We start from the raw sequence: 16,289 nt of genomic DNA, 5'->3' as shown, positions 1-16,289 counted from the left end.
GAGGGGATTGAGTTTCTTTTCAGCAGAAATATAAATATACTCAAGCTTTTATGGGGGTATTAGAAACACTGCATTTAGGTTTTCAAACTATCCATTGTTTCTTTCTTTGTTCTGCTTTTGAAACATTTATCTCTTTTAAAAGGAATTGCCAGAGTAAATATCTGATTATTGATACACTCCTAGCTGTTTTTATTTTATTATTACATTGTCTTGCTGAAGCTGATGGCCTGAAGGAGGCTCTAGGGTAACAGGTTGAATTATGCCAGCCAATTTGAGCAAACATCTAGTTGAAACTCACATTTCCCTATGGAGAAACCGAGCTGCAGAAGTAGTTGTGATTAGTCAAATGGTTCTCAGCAAATTGGGGCCAAAGCAATGATTAGAAAATCAAATTCCTTAGCTAGGTAAAAGTAAAGTGCCAAAGTTTTTACTATGTTGAAATGTATTTTTTCATATGGTGGTTTTGGGAAGAATTTCCAGACAGTCAAGTTAAAGATGCAAATGTTATATAAGTGACACCTATGAGTGATGGTGAAGCATTTCTAGGACTCTAAGGGGCAGGTGCTGATGGATTTCATCCACAATACAGTGGCTTAGAACCTGGGGAAATGGCCCTCCCCGGTGGCACAGCGGTTGAGCGCTGGGTTGCGAAGCTGCCTGCAGCCACTGCAGCGCCGGTTCCATCCCCGGCTGCTCCCCGGCCACCGGAGGAGGGTCCCACATGGCGCGCAGACCTCTCCTGCCGCACCCGCTGCTCCCCTCAGCAGTGTACTTTGGTCCTTCTGCCTGCTCTGCTCCCGGCTCTGGCTCTGGGGAATTCTCTCACCCTCCCGCGCTTCTGACTGTGCCCAGTGCTTGTACAAATAATAAATAAATAAATCTTAAAATAAATAAATAAATAAATAAAATATTAAAAAAAAAAATAGAACCTGGGGAAATGTTATCTCAATCAGTAAACAAAAGTATAAATTTAAAAAAAAGTATATATCTTAATGTATTTTAAGAAAGCTAAATAAATAACATATTTGCAAAAGGGTTCTTTCAGCAGAGAATGTAAAATGAGGAAACGAAAGCATGGGGGTTGGGTATTCTGATGAACTTCCCCCAGAGTATTGGGCTTCCCCAATGGTCAGTCTTAGCTATATATATGGATGGATCAGGTTATTTTATTGACATGCCATTAGTCATTAATCTCCTCCTTTTGAGTCTTCTTGCTCTATTTCTGTAACTATCCAATAATCCTGTGATTATAATTTGGCATCCTGTATAGCTTTTCTACATGGTGAGGTTCTTCTAAAAGTGGTGGTTATATTTTTATTGAAAAGTAATGTGTCATCTAGTTAAATTAATGACAAATTTGGTTTAGCAGGAATCTGACTCCTTAAAACAGATTATTGAGAAAAGTTGTTCTATGAGAGTTGTAATAATTGAGTATATCAGAGAGAAAGGGTCTAAGACCAGGCCAGAGAAACCAAAAGTCTCCCAGGGATGATTCTAATGATAACCTAAGAATGATGTTTAAGGTTCCTCTCTTAAGCAGTAAAGGTAATAGGTGGCATAGACCTGGTACTCATGGAAAAATGTTCTCCTTGACTATGCTCTTAAATTATGGAGTAGAGGGGAATTTAGGGGAACAGAGCTCTAGGGAAGTTTAAGAACAAATTGGGAAAAGAAATAAAAATTTGGTTAGCAAAAACAGAGAAATGGAGAGCAGAGAAATAACTTTTGTATGAAAAGAAATAATATAAAATGTGTTATGTTTCAATTCAACAGTGGAAAATCAGGTTGAGTATTGAAAAATTATATGTAAGTATATATATATGAGGATCAACAGAAAATGATCCCATGTGTCTAAATTCCAGATCTACTTTTCACTTACTAACCATTTACCCATTCACTATATTCTCATAAAAATATTATATGAAAATAACCTTATTCCTATAAGAATAGTTTATCTTAACCCTAATTAAAACATGATACATGTCATGATTTAGGATATGTATCAAATGTTATATGTCATATAGTATCATATATATGTATAAGATGACATATATATATATATATATCTCACGTTAAAATATGTCTGACTGTTAGTTAACACTTCATAAATACAAGATTTAGATAGGTGGATCCTGGTTTTGTTGACTGCTGAGTTCTTTCTGCCTGGAACTTTTAAAGAGGTTAAAGTCGAACAGATGGAAGTCTGGAAATAATAGGCCACAGACAAATGTAGGTATAGAACTGGGCCAGCAGAAAATTGGAAAAAACTAGGATGATTATATGATGACACAAAAAACCAGTTTCAGGTCTCAAGGCTCAGAATGAACAAACCATTTCTAAGTGAAGATGCAATACAATGTGTGTGTCTCTTTGTGCTCACACAATGCTTCCTTATCAGTTATGTCTCTTAAATTTCATGTATTAAAATTGCCATTTCACAGAAAAGGGATCCAATGGAGAGCAGTAAAATAGCTTTGCCAATATTAAGGAAACAGTTTGAGAAATATCAAAAGCTTGACTGTGTTATTTGAGATAAATAATAGAGTTATTCCTTGTCCCACAAATAAAAATATATAGTATTGAGAGGGAGCAATTCTCTTCCCTTGCTGATGTTTTTCCAGGTGATGCCACATAAAATAAAGATGTAGCTATTTAAATAAGTCATATCATGTGTCTGCTATGAAATGCAATGTTATTCTTTTGATTTGGGGGGGTAGGTAGGCAATAGCTCTTTGGTTTTTTCTTGCCAGTTAGTCATGAGTTTAAATGCATGCTTTGTAAGCACTTAAAAACTCTGCAATAAGGAAAAGGACATTTTCCCCCATATGATAATATAATATGATTATGGTAAAAGCAAAAGAACCACTTATGAGCTTTCTAATCATCAATAACCATTATTAAATAATTCTCAATATAGTTAAAGTTGCCTAGAGTTGAATGCTTATAGAATATGAGATTGGGTGATACCATATATTAATAGTTGAAGCAATAGAAAATTAAGGCAGAAAGTGGGCAGGTTTTGTGGGGTTGGTGGGCTGCTCCTGAACATGTTGAAGATTTTGAAGGACAAAAATAACAGGCTGGGTGGTGGCGCAGCGGTTGAGCGCTGAGCTGCAAAGCTGCCCGCAGCCTCTGAAGCACCAGTTCGATCTCCGGCCTTTGGGCAAGGGTCCCACATGGTGCAACAACCTCTCCTTCTGCTTCCGCTGCTCCCCTCAGCAGTGTATTTCGTCAGTCTGCCTGTTCTGCTCCCCGCTCTGGCTTTGGTGAATTCTCTCACCCTCCCACGCTTCTGACTGTACCCAATGCTTGATAAATAAATAAATAAATCTTTAAAAAAAAACAATAACAGGCTGGGGACTTTTAAATTTCATCCCTACGCATAATTAGAAAACAGGCATTTCCACAACAGCTCTTCCATAGGACTATAGGGCAAATATTTCACGAAACCAAATGCAAAACCTTCTCTGACAGTTGTCTGCATTGCAAAGTGCATGGGAGTCACAACCTCCTCAGATCTCTTGTGTTAAAATCTGGAATGGATGGGGCTCTCACAGTTGGTTTGGGGATTGTGAATTCTCAATTCCTAGGGTGTGTGTGGGGCAGGGGAGAACTTCCTCCCTATCTGAGTACCTATGCTTCCCCTTGACTAATGATCCTGCTGGAGACAATGCTCTTCAGCAGGCAAGCTGAATCCCCTGCAGACCTGATTCCACAATCCTCATGACCCAAGGCTCAGTTGCAATATATTCCAAGGAGCACATATACAAAGTCTGAGAAGAGTTTTCATACTTAGACAAATAGTGTGAAATTTTACAGACTCATGTAGGTAGAAACCTGAGGACTATGCAGTGGAGTGGACTATAAGGGGGCTTGGTCGGGGAAGGAGGAAGGCAAAGTTGAATCAGTGTGAATTTCCAACACGAGAAGACAGACTAGAGATTCTGGAATCAAGGTTCCTGGAAGCAGCCTGGTTGCAATCTACATCCATGGCAACATTGCTTCTTCAACATTCATGCAAATCCTGCGAAAGAAAGAGCAGCTTCCCTTTCTTGGCTGGATTTAACCACACGCCCCCCTCCACAGCACCTGTCCAGTAACCATCTCAGCCGCACCTTGGAAAACATGGGCCCATTGTTTGCCAGTGCTGCTATGACCCCGAGAAGATGTGTGTCTGCAGAGTCTTGGGCATCCTTTCTCCAGTCACAGCATTACTGAACCTACAAGTCTGATGGAAAGGCTGACTTCTAATATCATTTTATTCATTTCGTATTAATCAAGTACCATTGTTTTACACTCCGTTAATGCTTTGGCAATAGCTGATTTCTCCCCTCAGGTGTGCTCACCTTTGCTCTCCCATCACCAAAGCATAGTCCTCTGTCATAGTCCATTGAGCTCTCCCCCACCCATCCCCACATTCTCACACCTCCTTTCACTCTCCCGCCACCCCCTCTGCATGCTTCAGGTCTATGGTCAACTTTCAAGTGTTGGTTTTAGTGCTTGTCTTTGGTTTCTCTAACCTCCACTTTCTCTGAGGGCTGAAGCTTCCTGATTCTGAGGAAATCGTCGAGGAACTTAACAGATGTGGCTGGTAATTTGTGGTATGGGTGGAGGAAGTGTTCTGTTAATGCTATTTTGTTTTCATGTGTTTGTTTTGTGTGTATTTTAATTAGGCTCAATAGAGTAATAATGGGTTTGCTCTGCTGTCTTTAACACCATAATATTTTTAAATCAGAAAACTCAGACTCAAAAAGATTAAATGTTTTAATCAAATGCACATGAAAAATAAGAGGTAAACTGCAATTAAAATGTCTAACTGAAGCCACAGAATTTGTTATTAAAAATAAATCCCTTATTTCTAGCAAGGGGTCAAGAGCTTATGAATCAATACATCATGCATTTAGACCTGACAAAGCTCTTTGACTTGAGACGAGGCGATGGGCAGGGTTCTAACCTCGCAGATCATGTTGTCTCGATCAGCAACTCTAAACTTGCATTTATGTTGTGACTTAATTCCTGTTTAATAGGATTAGGAGGAAAGAATTTAGAATTAAAGTAAAGCTAGTGACATCTTGACATCGAATTTCTTTTTCTATTAAACTTTGAATTATCCACTGATTAATTTTGTGATTCTCTGCTATGCTTCCTACCATATCCTTTCCTCCAAACAGGATCACACACCGGAGCAGCCAAATATAAACATTATAAATTACACATGTAAATCCATGTTTATCTGTGACTATCATCTACACCATGTGAAGCAACATGGTTTTGAAGAAAAATGATACAAACTAGAGAACTTGTGTACTACATTTTTGCTCTGCTTACTCCAGGCAAATTTCTCAACATTTTTTAACTCCTGTTTTGATGTTGGTAAAATGAGGATATCACTCTGCAGGGTTAAGGGAAGATTAAACATGATGTTTGGTATAAGGCATCATGGCATCAATATTAATACTGAAATAAATATGTAATCTTGGGCAACCTGACCTTTTGGGATTTCTTTAGGCACCTGCTACAATGGATCAATCACACTCCTTCTAGCGCGCTGTTGTGCCCGTAGTTGGAGCACTGCCAGCGTTCTCGTGGACCTCTGGTAGATATGGAAATTGCTAAAGCTGCCCATTATTGTCTCCAGCCAATGCAGGAAGACAAATAAATAGAGCAAGAGAAGAATTCACCCCAGCAGGCATCAATTGAATCAAAAGCATTTCCAAATGTCTAGCTTAAATGCCATTCCTGAAATAATTCCCATGGATGGAAGTCTTGCTGATGATAAAGGAAAACCACATAACATGTAAGATGAGTATTTCATAAGCAGTGTCCCTAAAAATGTGAAAAGTTCTAGATAGGTCTACTGGGGATATTAGGATGAGAAAATACTTTCCTTGCCCTTTATGAATCTTTAGGAGGTATCGTTTAAAATGGAAAGTGGACATTTTTGTGACATTTATGACAGGCCATATGGCAAAATGTATTAAAAATCTTAATGAATTTATTACATATATATGCTCCATGGAATACTACTTAGCTACTTAAAAAGATGAAATTTTACCTTTTGTGCAATATGGATGGAAGCAGAGAAGATGAAGTTAAGTGAAATAAGACAAAAGTAAAGGAAAATCACCAGATGGATCCTCTCATTTGTGGAATTTAAATAACCAAACAAAATGATCTAGAAAAACATGACAAAAATAACTCTTAGACACTGAAAAAAAATACAGTGGGTACCAGGGGAAGGGGTCAGGCAGTGGCAGGAAAGGCAGAGGGTTCAATATGATGAACACACTAGGACGTGGGTGGTGGGTGGGAAAAGTATGCACACATACTGAGTTGTGAAGATATACTCACAAATAATTTTGTAAATGAATGGTAAATCTGAAATTTGATTTGACACTTTATTACCATTAACCCAGTTATCTTTTACTAATCAGTAACAAAATACAGGTTTAATGTAGAGTGTCTCTTCAGGGTTACTAATTAAAATTATAGAATTTAATGTTATATCCCCAAGTATAAAATAAATATTCACAAGTCCATGCAGAGATAAATAAACAATTGAATGAATAAATAAAAGGGGTAGAATAGACAAATGGACTATGCAGAAGAACAGAAATAAGTTATGTAGGTACTACCCACTTAGGGAAGTGCATATTTTTCCCACTTTTTTTTCTTACACCATTGTTCCTTTTTTACTTTTAAAGGGTGAATTGTGCATAATTACTTTCAGATAGAGTGCAGTATGAAAGGGAAGTGCTGCGCTGTGAAGCTGTCTGCAACCTCTGCAGTGCCAGTTCGATCCCGGCCTGCCGACGAGGGTCCCGCATGGCACGCAGACCTCTCCTGTCTCGCCCGCTGCTCCCCTCAGCAGTATATTTCATCAGTCTGCCTGTTCTGTTCCCCGCTCTGTCTCTGGTGAATCCTCCCACCCTCTTGAACATCTGACCTGTACCCTGGTTCTTGTGTAAATAAATAAGTCTTTAAAAAAAAGGGACCTGGTAATAATAATAATAATAATAATAATCAATAATGGTTTGCTAAATGTGATGGGTATGTTTCATATTAATGTGAGAAGTTAATAACAGGAAAGACCATGTCAAGCACATGGGGATTCTACACCATTATCTTAATTCTATCAATAGAAGACAGTTATAAAGCAGAAATATTTTTTAAAATAGAAATTTATAAAGAATAACTGTTCATTAATAGAAAATTACTAGATTATCAAATATTTACCAGTGATTTTATCTGAATTATGAGCTTATGGGTGATATTAAGTTTTTTTCTTAATATAAAAATTGAATTTTAGCCAAGAAACTTAGAATATTTCCAAACTTGGATCCATTCATCTATTTACAATGTGCACGTGCATATGTATACATTTACTGTCTTTAAAATCAGAAAATATAATTGTTAATATTTTTTAAAGATGCTACATTTTTTGAAAAGATAACCATTAGAAAATAGTTTTCAGAAAATGAATTATGGTACAGGAGAATATATTCAAAACTTTTAAGGCACAACACACAATTCAATTACATATAGTGAAAGTTTACAAATAAATGTGTGTGGGGGTATTTTTTTTTTCTTATGAAAAATAACCTAGAAAAAACTGTTTTGCCATCCTATCAGCTTGTAGACCTCCCCTGTGGACTTGTACCCCATTGTTCAGGAAGAGGAGTTTCTGATTGTATTTTGATGTCTTCCAGATGGGTTTGCCCATGGCGCCAACTGGCAGGAAGTGGAATTTGGAAGGGGAGGTAACCCAGCCACTTAGATGTCAGTCTCCTCTGACTGCCAGGCTGTCAACATCTGGGCTCTGCTAACACTCCCGCTTCTTTATTCCTCCAATCTAAGGGTATCCAACTGTTGCTAATTTCTGGCTACTTTAAGATCTCTTGTTTGCAGTTCCTTCACCTCCCATGTAACATAAAAATCATTGAAAGTCCTCCCTTTAAATACTTAGGTGTAATTCACTCTGCCTGATTGCACCCTGGTTTACATACAAATAAATACAAATATTAACATTTGTTAATTTGTGGTTACATATTTGTTGAGGTAAGTTAATATTTTTGCACCATTCAACACTGTCATGTTTAAAAATTCTTCATCTTTCAATAAGATTTTGGGGTATTTTCTTCCAATAAGAACAGCTTTCCTTTTGTCTATATGTACAGGTAGTAACTGACTGGCTTTCTTTTCACTAGTAGTTCTAACTGGCTACTTTCCATATCTGGAAAAGCAATGGATTTGCTAACACTCCTTTTCTAATAAAATTTGAAACACTCCTTTTCTAATAAAATTCAATTTTCATTCTGGGATTCCGCAAAATTTTTGCAAAAAGCAATGACCCCTCACTACCTCACACTTCAGAAAAGAAAATAGTGAAAGCTTGAGTTTGGAATCAGAACGACAGGGATTTGAATGCAAACTCAGACAGCAAAATAGCTGTGTGATCTCAGTCAATTTCCCCATCTCCATAAATCTCAGTTAAATCCATGGTAAAATAAAATTATGGGTAGACTCATATTGGATGAATATGAGTAACAAATGGAACTGCACTTAAAGTGCTTTAAAATTGGTCTACAAATTAATAAAATTTAAACACAACCTATTTGAGTATTACACAATTAGTAGAAGTTTTACCATTGCCTTGAAATAGATTTCATCATATTATGGAGATATATTTTTGCATGGATAATATTCTTTAAAAATTCAGAAAGAATTCTGAGACAATGAAAGTACTTTTTAAACATGAAAGGTATCATCTGAGCGTTTGACTTTTATCTATACAATATGACAAATTGTGTTAATAAATATTCTAGTATTGATCCACTCTTCTACCTCAAGAAGATTGAGACAGATGCATTAATTTATTCTAATTAAACTTTAGATTTAGCCATTATGTTTTATGTATAACAGCTTTTCTCTAAATTATATGCTGTGATAGTCATTCATAAAAGTGTCAGATGGTTAAAAGCCTCTGAGTTTGGTGCCTGCCAGTCTGAGCCTCTAAGATGTCCTAGGACATCTATGAGACTTGGCAAGAGGTACAGAGTGTATGGAATGCTTCCCTCTGCAAGCTTTTTTGACATTTTTTTCTACATCAGTTGCAACTACCCAATAGTAGACATTTGTTTTGAGGTATTTATTGAGCACTGAATGTGTACCAGATATTATTTTAAGCACTTGAATTCCAATGAGGAAATTGTTTCTGAAAATATCTGTGCAGCAGATACAGACAGAAATGTGCACCTTTCTCAATATTCCATCTAGATGAACAAGAAAAAATAAAAGGACTCCCTTGAGAAATCCTTACTACAAATTCTTGTTGGATTGCCTAATAAAATCCACATTATCAATGTACTTTTCACACACATTCTCTCTCTCTCTCTCTCACTTGCTCACACGCACACACGCACACAATCTCAGACTAGCCATGTTAAAGTAATTTTAAAAAGAATCAAATTAAATATGCAACCCGAGGCAAACATTTAAAAATTAGGTCTAAAAAAAGTTCCATTAAATACAAACCCATAATAAAAAAAAGTATTCAATAGAACATCAAAGAAAGAAAAATAAAGTGAATCAAATAAATAAATAAAACTTCAAAAGATATCCCCAAAGCCTATACATATCAGAGTTCTCAGGTGCAAAATGTTCAACATTATAATATATTTAAATTAATTCTATAAGCAGTAAAAGGATAATGCCACAATAGGAAATGATCCAAAAAATTCATAGTAAAGAAGGAATAAAAATGTAGAAATTGAAGGTATTAAAAAGTTAATCATTGAAATAACATACACAGTAGTTTCACAGTAGTTTCACTAAGTTAGACATAACTTGGAAAAGAATTAGTCCACAAGAATAAGCAGAACAGATAATGCAGACTGTACTACCAAAAAGCAAAGTACAGGAATTGGTGGAAGGGGAGGGAAAAGCAATTGATAATTGAATGAGAGCTTCTATATATTTATGCAGAATCTGTAATGAAAAATATACAGAAGTGATATAAAAATTGATGATGACTAAGTTACTGAATTGATAAAAAATATGCAGCCCCAGGATTCATTAACTTCAGTAAATTTTAAGCAAGACAGAAAAAATCTATAAGAAGAGTCACTAACTGCAGAATATAAGAAAACAATCCTTTTAGGAGACTAAAATTCTGTTCACAATGTTGTAGAAAATATCCGTATTTGAGAGATGTTTTCAAGTGTAAAATTAACCTAACTATATGATTAATTGAACACAGGGTATGAGGAAGAGTGAAGTATCAAAGATGACAGCTATGTTGTCATTTTCTCCATGGACTAGGTGGTGTGATACCAAACTGCAAGGTCTGGAGCAGGATCTGACAAGTCATTCAAAGATCTGCTAGCTCATTCGAAATGAGATCCCAGTAGGCAGGTTGGCATACCTATAAGGTATAACAAATGGAGCTCTTAAATATGTATTTATATTTGAGAGTGATTCATTTTCAAGGTAGTAATTAAAACATTGGGAAATCATGAAATTGTCTGGAAGGAGATTATAGAGAAGAGAGGAAGGCTTCGATTAAAATAGTAATGGACTCTAAAACTGAATGGCTAAATATAGAAGACTTTAAATATAATGAAAAGGGAGAACCAAGGAGAAAGGCTAGACAGACCAGTGATATTTCCACCTGAATTAAACCAGCAGTGCATGATGTGGTTGAAACCAGGTGTGTTAAGAAAGAAAATTTGTAAAACCAATATGAGGAATGGAAAAAAATGTCATTTGGAGTTAGCAAACTGGAGATGTTTGATGAATTTACCAAGATGGGTTTCAGCTGAGTGGATCAAGGAACTAGCCACACTGCAATGAGTGGAGAGGTAAGAGGGCAATGAATAAATGTGAACGTTAAGTTGGAAAAATCTTTCAAGAAATTTACCTGTGAAAGGGAAAATGATGAAGGACATTGGTTCCATAGAAAAGTTTATTTCAGGGCCTCCCCTGGTGGCACAGCGGTTGAGCACTGGGCTGCGAGGCTGCCTGCAGCCTCTGCAGCGCCGGTTCGTTCCCCGGCCTCCAGCGAGGGTCCCACCAAAAAAAAAAAAAAAGAAAGAAAAGTTTATTTCAAACTTTATACACACACCAACACTATACACACACACACCATTGAGTAGAATAAGACAATTGATAAATATAATAACACTAATGGGAAAAGTTTGGAGCTGGACACAAGTGCATGGGTCTGGTTACAGATGATGAGGAATATGATGTCAAGCATAGAGGTCCTCAAGGTGCAGTCAGCAGACTAAAAGAATAATCATCACTTGGAAATTTTTTAGAAGCTGAAAACACTGAGAATAGGGCAGCAAAGTGATTGGTGATTTTACTATTCATCTTGATGATGCTGATGGATGCTAAAGATTGAGAATTACTGATTAATTGCCACAAGACAGAATAAGATAGGTTTACTGCAGTTTGGTTTATTTTTATTCTATTTAAAAAAATTAATTTTTGTGTAGAAGAACTGGGGTGTAGGCCAGAGGTGTGGTGGGTGAGAGGATTCACCAAAGACAGAGTCAGGAGTAGAACAGTTGGATCTACTGAAATGAGCTGCTGAGGGGAGCAGTGGGTGAGACAGGAGAGGTCTGCTGTGCCATGTGGGTCAGCATCCTGGCTGGGGATTGAACTCAGGCCATAGTGGTAATAGAGACTTAACCCCCAGGCCACCAGGGAGGTCCTCTGGTTTATATATTTCTTGAATGGAAGTTGAAAAATTTCCCATCAAGTAGCTCATATTTCCTTAGTTAAGAAGGAGATATCCCTGAGCATGCAGGGAAATAAGCCAGAAAGAAAAAGAAAAATACTGGATGGTCTCACTCATAGCAGGAATCTAGAAAACTTAAATAAGGGACCAGGAAAAAGAATAACTATAAGAAAGTAAAAATCAAAATCAACAAACAACTATGAACCAGAGACACTCTTTGGGGGGTGGGGGGCAGGGAGGGGTGGGATTGGAGTCAAAATAAGGGGGTTGCAATTGTATGGGGAATATAAAAATAAAATTTATAATTAAAAAAAAAGAAGGAGATATCACAAAGTAATGGTCAAAAAGGATGAACTGGACAAGTTTTGTAGAGAGAAGAAAGTGTTTGATTCAGGAAATGAATTGACTAGAGTAACAAAGTATAATTTCTCAGGGAGAACTGAGGTGCTGATTAAGGTTGACAAAATATTAATTAATTAATAATGGTACATACTTGCCCTGCTATGTGAGCTTTGCAGGAATGTCAGTAGTTCAGTTAGAAATGTGGTGGAAACACTGGTGGCGCAAGGGGTTAAGCACTGCACTATGAAGCAACCTGCAGTCTCCGCAGCATGAGTTCGATCCCCAGCTGGCCAGGGAGATATCCACATGGCAAGGCAGACCTCTCCTGTCTCGCCAGCTGCTCCTCTCAGCAGTGTACTTCAGTCAGTCTGCCTGTTCTGTTCCCCACTCTGTCTCTGGTGAATCCTCTCACCTCCCACATCTCTGGCCAGTACCCCAGCTCTTGTATGCATAAATAAATAAATAAATCTTTTAAAAAATGTGGTGGAAACAGATGCTACCTAATGATGCAACATTTGAAGCTCAATGATGCTAAAGTATGTCCAAGTGGTACTGACATAAAAAACTGTAAAACTTAAATGAGTAAGAAAATAGACAGTAGATAGGGCTGATGATTGATTAAAAATATATTTTTAGTATGAATAGTTGATGAAGTAAAACTTAAGGAGAAATGATAGGCTGGATATTGGTTGAATGAATAAGTCATTTTGTAGTTGGAGTTTTGTTTATAGTTTTTACGTGTGTGCAATGTGATTAAGATGAAGTGAGGGAGGGCTCCACTGAAGATGCCAGGAGATTTGAAGAGTCATTAATGGCAGCGAATCACAGAGTTCTTTGATTTCTCGTTTTCCCAGATGTGTTTAATTCCCTTATGTCACATGCCATAGAAGTAGACCAGTCACATGCCATAGACCAGTCACATGCCATAGAAGTAATGGTGTTTGACTTCTGGGGTGTTGATTACATTTGCCTTTATGTCTTTTTGATGCTCATGTTGGGGAGATGAACATTTGCCATAAAGGTAACCACACAGCTCTCTAGGGAAATTCACTTGATGAGCAACTTGTAGCCCCTGTCAGGAGCAGGCACTAACTCACACACCATGTGAGGGAGCCACTTTGCAAGTGGATCCTCCAGCCCCAGTCGAACCTTCAGATGACAGTATCTGGCTGACACACCTCATTGAATTTTTGAGAGACCATGAGGCAGAACTATGCTGCCAAGTCACTTCCTAGTCCCTGCCCCATGAAAATGTGAGCTTATATATGCTCATTATTATTTAGTACATTAATTTTTTGAATGATTTGTTATACACTAATGGATAATAATGCAACAGTCATGTGAATATTGTAGTAACCTAGTATATCACAAGAAAAAGTATGGAAAGAAAAAGATAACCAGGTCCCAAATTGAATGTTATATTTCCCTGAAGATTGCTACAGAAATAAAAAAAACAAAAACAAAGAAAAAATAACAAAAGAGAAGTTTGCTGACTTTCCATGAAGACAAGTTAATTTTTTTTTTGTAAGTGGGGTATGATGATAATCCTGATAATTTCTCTTTCCTTATGTTAGATTAGCTGCAGCTTAGAAACTCCACAAACTAAAACAATCATCAGTTAGCTGTGGCTGAGCAGATCAAGCAATTAATTATATTTACTTTGTTAAAAATAATAGTTATGGAAAATAAATTTGTATTCCTCTCATCTCTCAATCATTACAGTTTAACTCTGTAACTTCTGGGTGTTTTTCCCAGAATAAAATCAGAAACAACTTCAGAGACGGAGTAACAGTAAGCGTACCTGACCTGCACTTATGCCTGTGTGACCAGTTTCACGTGAAGTGTAAGTATGTTAAGAATCATGAGAAATTCTGGAGGAGAAAAAAGGAGGAGGAAATTATGAAATGGAAGTCACTTTATCATCCCCAGGGATGGGATTACTAATGAGCACTTATTTCAGTTTCTGTACTTTATATGATTAAAAAAATAAGGATTCCATTTTCATTTTTTAACAATCCAAGATATATAGTGCTGTGGTTTTAGTTGTAAGATCTTTAATCATTTTTGTCAACTGGATTTAATAAGAACATCCCTTATATTCGCAGACTAAACTTTTCCCCCACAGCCTTCCATAGATAACTGAATCTTAGTATCCGTATGCTTGAAAGTTTGGTGAATTAAATCCCAATGCCTCAATAAGTGCCAAGCTATATAAAGCAAAATGGAAGTAATATAAACAAGTGTTTCTTTATAAATATAAATATATATATATATATATATATATATTTTTTTTTTTTTGTGGGACCCTCGCTGGTGGCCGGGGATGGAACTGGCGCTGCAGAGGCTGCAGGCAGCCTTGCAACCCAGCGCTCAACCACTGCACCACCAGGGGAGGCCCTCTTTATAAATATGTTTTTATAATTCTAAAGTAAGACTAAGGATAGTTTTCTTTCCAAAATGAACACCCATTGAAAAGTTTAAAATCAAAGTGTTTATTTTGAAATAGTAACGGGACAAGGTCAGCCATTTGTTTCAAAAACAATGCAGTGACAGTGCAAGGAATGGGGGTGGACAGAATGTTTGTGATCCTTTGTATTAATATTTATGCTGCAGCTATATTTACTGTCAACATGGGCATGATGGATTAAACCTGAAGACCTCAACCATATGGACATGAGAGATGTGCAATCTCCTGGGCATTTACGAAGGAGACTTTGAACCAATAGAATTTTATTCATTATTATGTCAGAGAAATATTTATGAGGATATGTAGACATTAGACACACTAATTTAAAAATGGAATTTAGAAAAATGTATCTGTTCAAGAATGTTAAAGACCAATAGGGGGAATTTTGGTATTTAAATTTTTGTGATGGTCACAGGAATTAAATAAATCTATTTTGAATATTGTTTCACAAGAAAAACCTCAATGGTATTTGTGAAGATGTTACAATATTTCCAGGGGACCCACTAGGAAATAAGCAAGTATTCAACAAAGGCCTATTGATAATAGCCTTTGTATATAGCATGAGTAAACAGAGATATAGCTATGAATTTGATTATCACATGTCCCCAAGGATATTGTAATCCCATTAGAAACAGAAATGAAAAAACTGAGGGTAGTATAGGACCACACGGATAGGAACTAAACAAAGAATAAACACCATGCCCCAGAATACGAAGAGATATTATGCTTCCATTGTCAGCTAGAATAATACAAGCAGATCAATTGAGCCATCGATCTCTATTATTTTTCTTTTTAATGGAAGTCACAATGAATTATACTATCATATAAGCACTAGGTACATCATTAAATATCAACATGTATATTTACTTCATTAAATTTACCACTAAAAGTCCAATTCTATCCTTCCCCAAATCATTGTTCCCTTTAACCTGATTTACCCATCCCTTCTCAATTCCCAAACTATTTTTAACATACATATAAGCTTAAATGATAAAAGTAGGAAACTGGTTATTTATTGCTATTTCTAGGATTAACACTTGACTTACTACACTTGACTAACACAGGCATCTCCATTCCTACCCCATGGCCAGCTCCACCTTAGTTTCTTTAATATGTGCACCTATTTCACACCTTGATACTAAAAATCTCAAGTTATTTCTACAGCTGGGATCTATTTTATACAGCCTGTTTTCAGAATGAATATACATTTTTTTTTATTTACTTGGCTCTCCTTCCTACTATTTTTACCAAGACTGGGTTTTTTCCTTATACCAGAAATCTATCTCTTGTTTATCCACCTACTAAACACTTACCAAAGCAAGTATCAGCTTCTTATAGTAATAGACATTTTCCATTCAATCCTGCAGAGAAAAGCCTAGCATTTCTGTCCAGAAATCTAGATTTTCTGGAGGAAGATAAATAAGGAAATAGGGAGTAGAAGAGACTTGATGAGATGGAAGTTTATTTTGGAAACAGGAGCTTGACCCAAGCAGTTATTAGAAAGTCTAGAAAAGGTGTTTCACTCTAATGTGTAAATGTTTTCAGACAGAGTCCTGTTTAATGAATATGATGTAAGAAGAATGAGGGTATGAACTTGGTTACATTTAGACCTGTGTGATTTTGCATATGTTTGGATGCAATTTTAAATGGTTACTGATTTTCTAAAAAATACATTTTTTAATTTTTTACTACTGATACATAGAAATCAAATGGATTTTTATACTGATGTGCAAACTT

At 36.5% G+C, this 16,289-nt stretch overlaps 1 long non-coding RNA gene across 8 annotated transcripts in view; it reads right to left on the bottom strand.

Annotated features, from left to right (window-relative positions):
• Window positions 1-16,289, bottom strand: part of LOC119258752 (uncharacterized) — an 80,921-nt gene that overhangs the window by 16,414 nt on the left and 48,218 nt on the right. For 5 of the 8 annotated variants that reach the window (XR_008554173.1, XR_008554171.1, XR_008554176.1 and 2 more), the window contains exons 5-6: window positions 6,056-6,175; window positions 4,907-5,016 (exon numbers count right to left, since the gene is read on the bottom strand). The exons of 1 other annotated variant lie outside the window; for it this stretch is intronic. This is a non-coding gene — a long non-coding RNA (uncharacterized LOC119258752). The remainder of the gene's footprint in view (window positions 1-4,906; window positions 5,017-6,055; window positions 6,176-16,289) is intronic. 2 more of the 8 variants (XR_008554172.1, XR_008554174.1) reach the window with 2 other exon arrangements.

Source organism: Talpa occidentalis, unplaced genomic scaffold (assembly GCF_014898055.3).
Source record: "Talpa occidentalis isolate TD23 unplaced genomic scaffold, MPIMG_talOcc4v2.1 talOcc4.5, whole genome shotgun sequence".
Taxonomy (NCBI): domain Eukaryota; kingdom Metazoa; phylum Chordata; class Mammalia; order Eulipotyphla; family Talpidae; genus Talpa; species Talpa occidentalis.
Note: the sequence above shows the minus strand (reverse complement) of the source record. Positions and strands in the feature narration are given on the sequence as shown.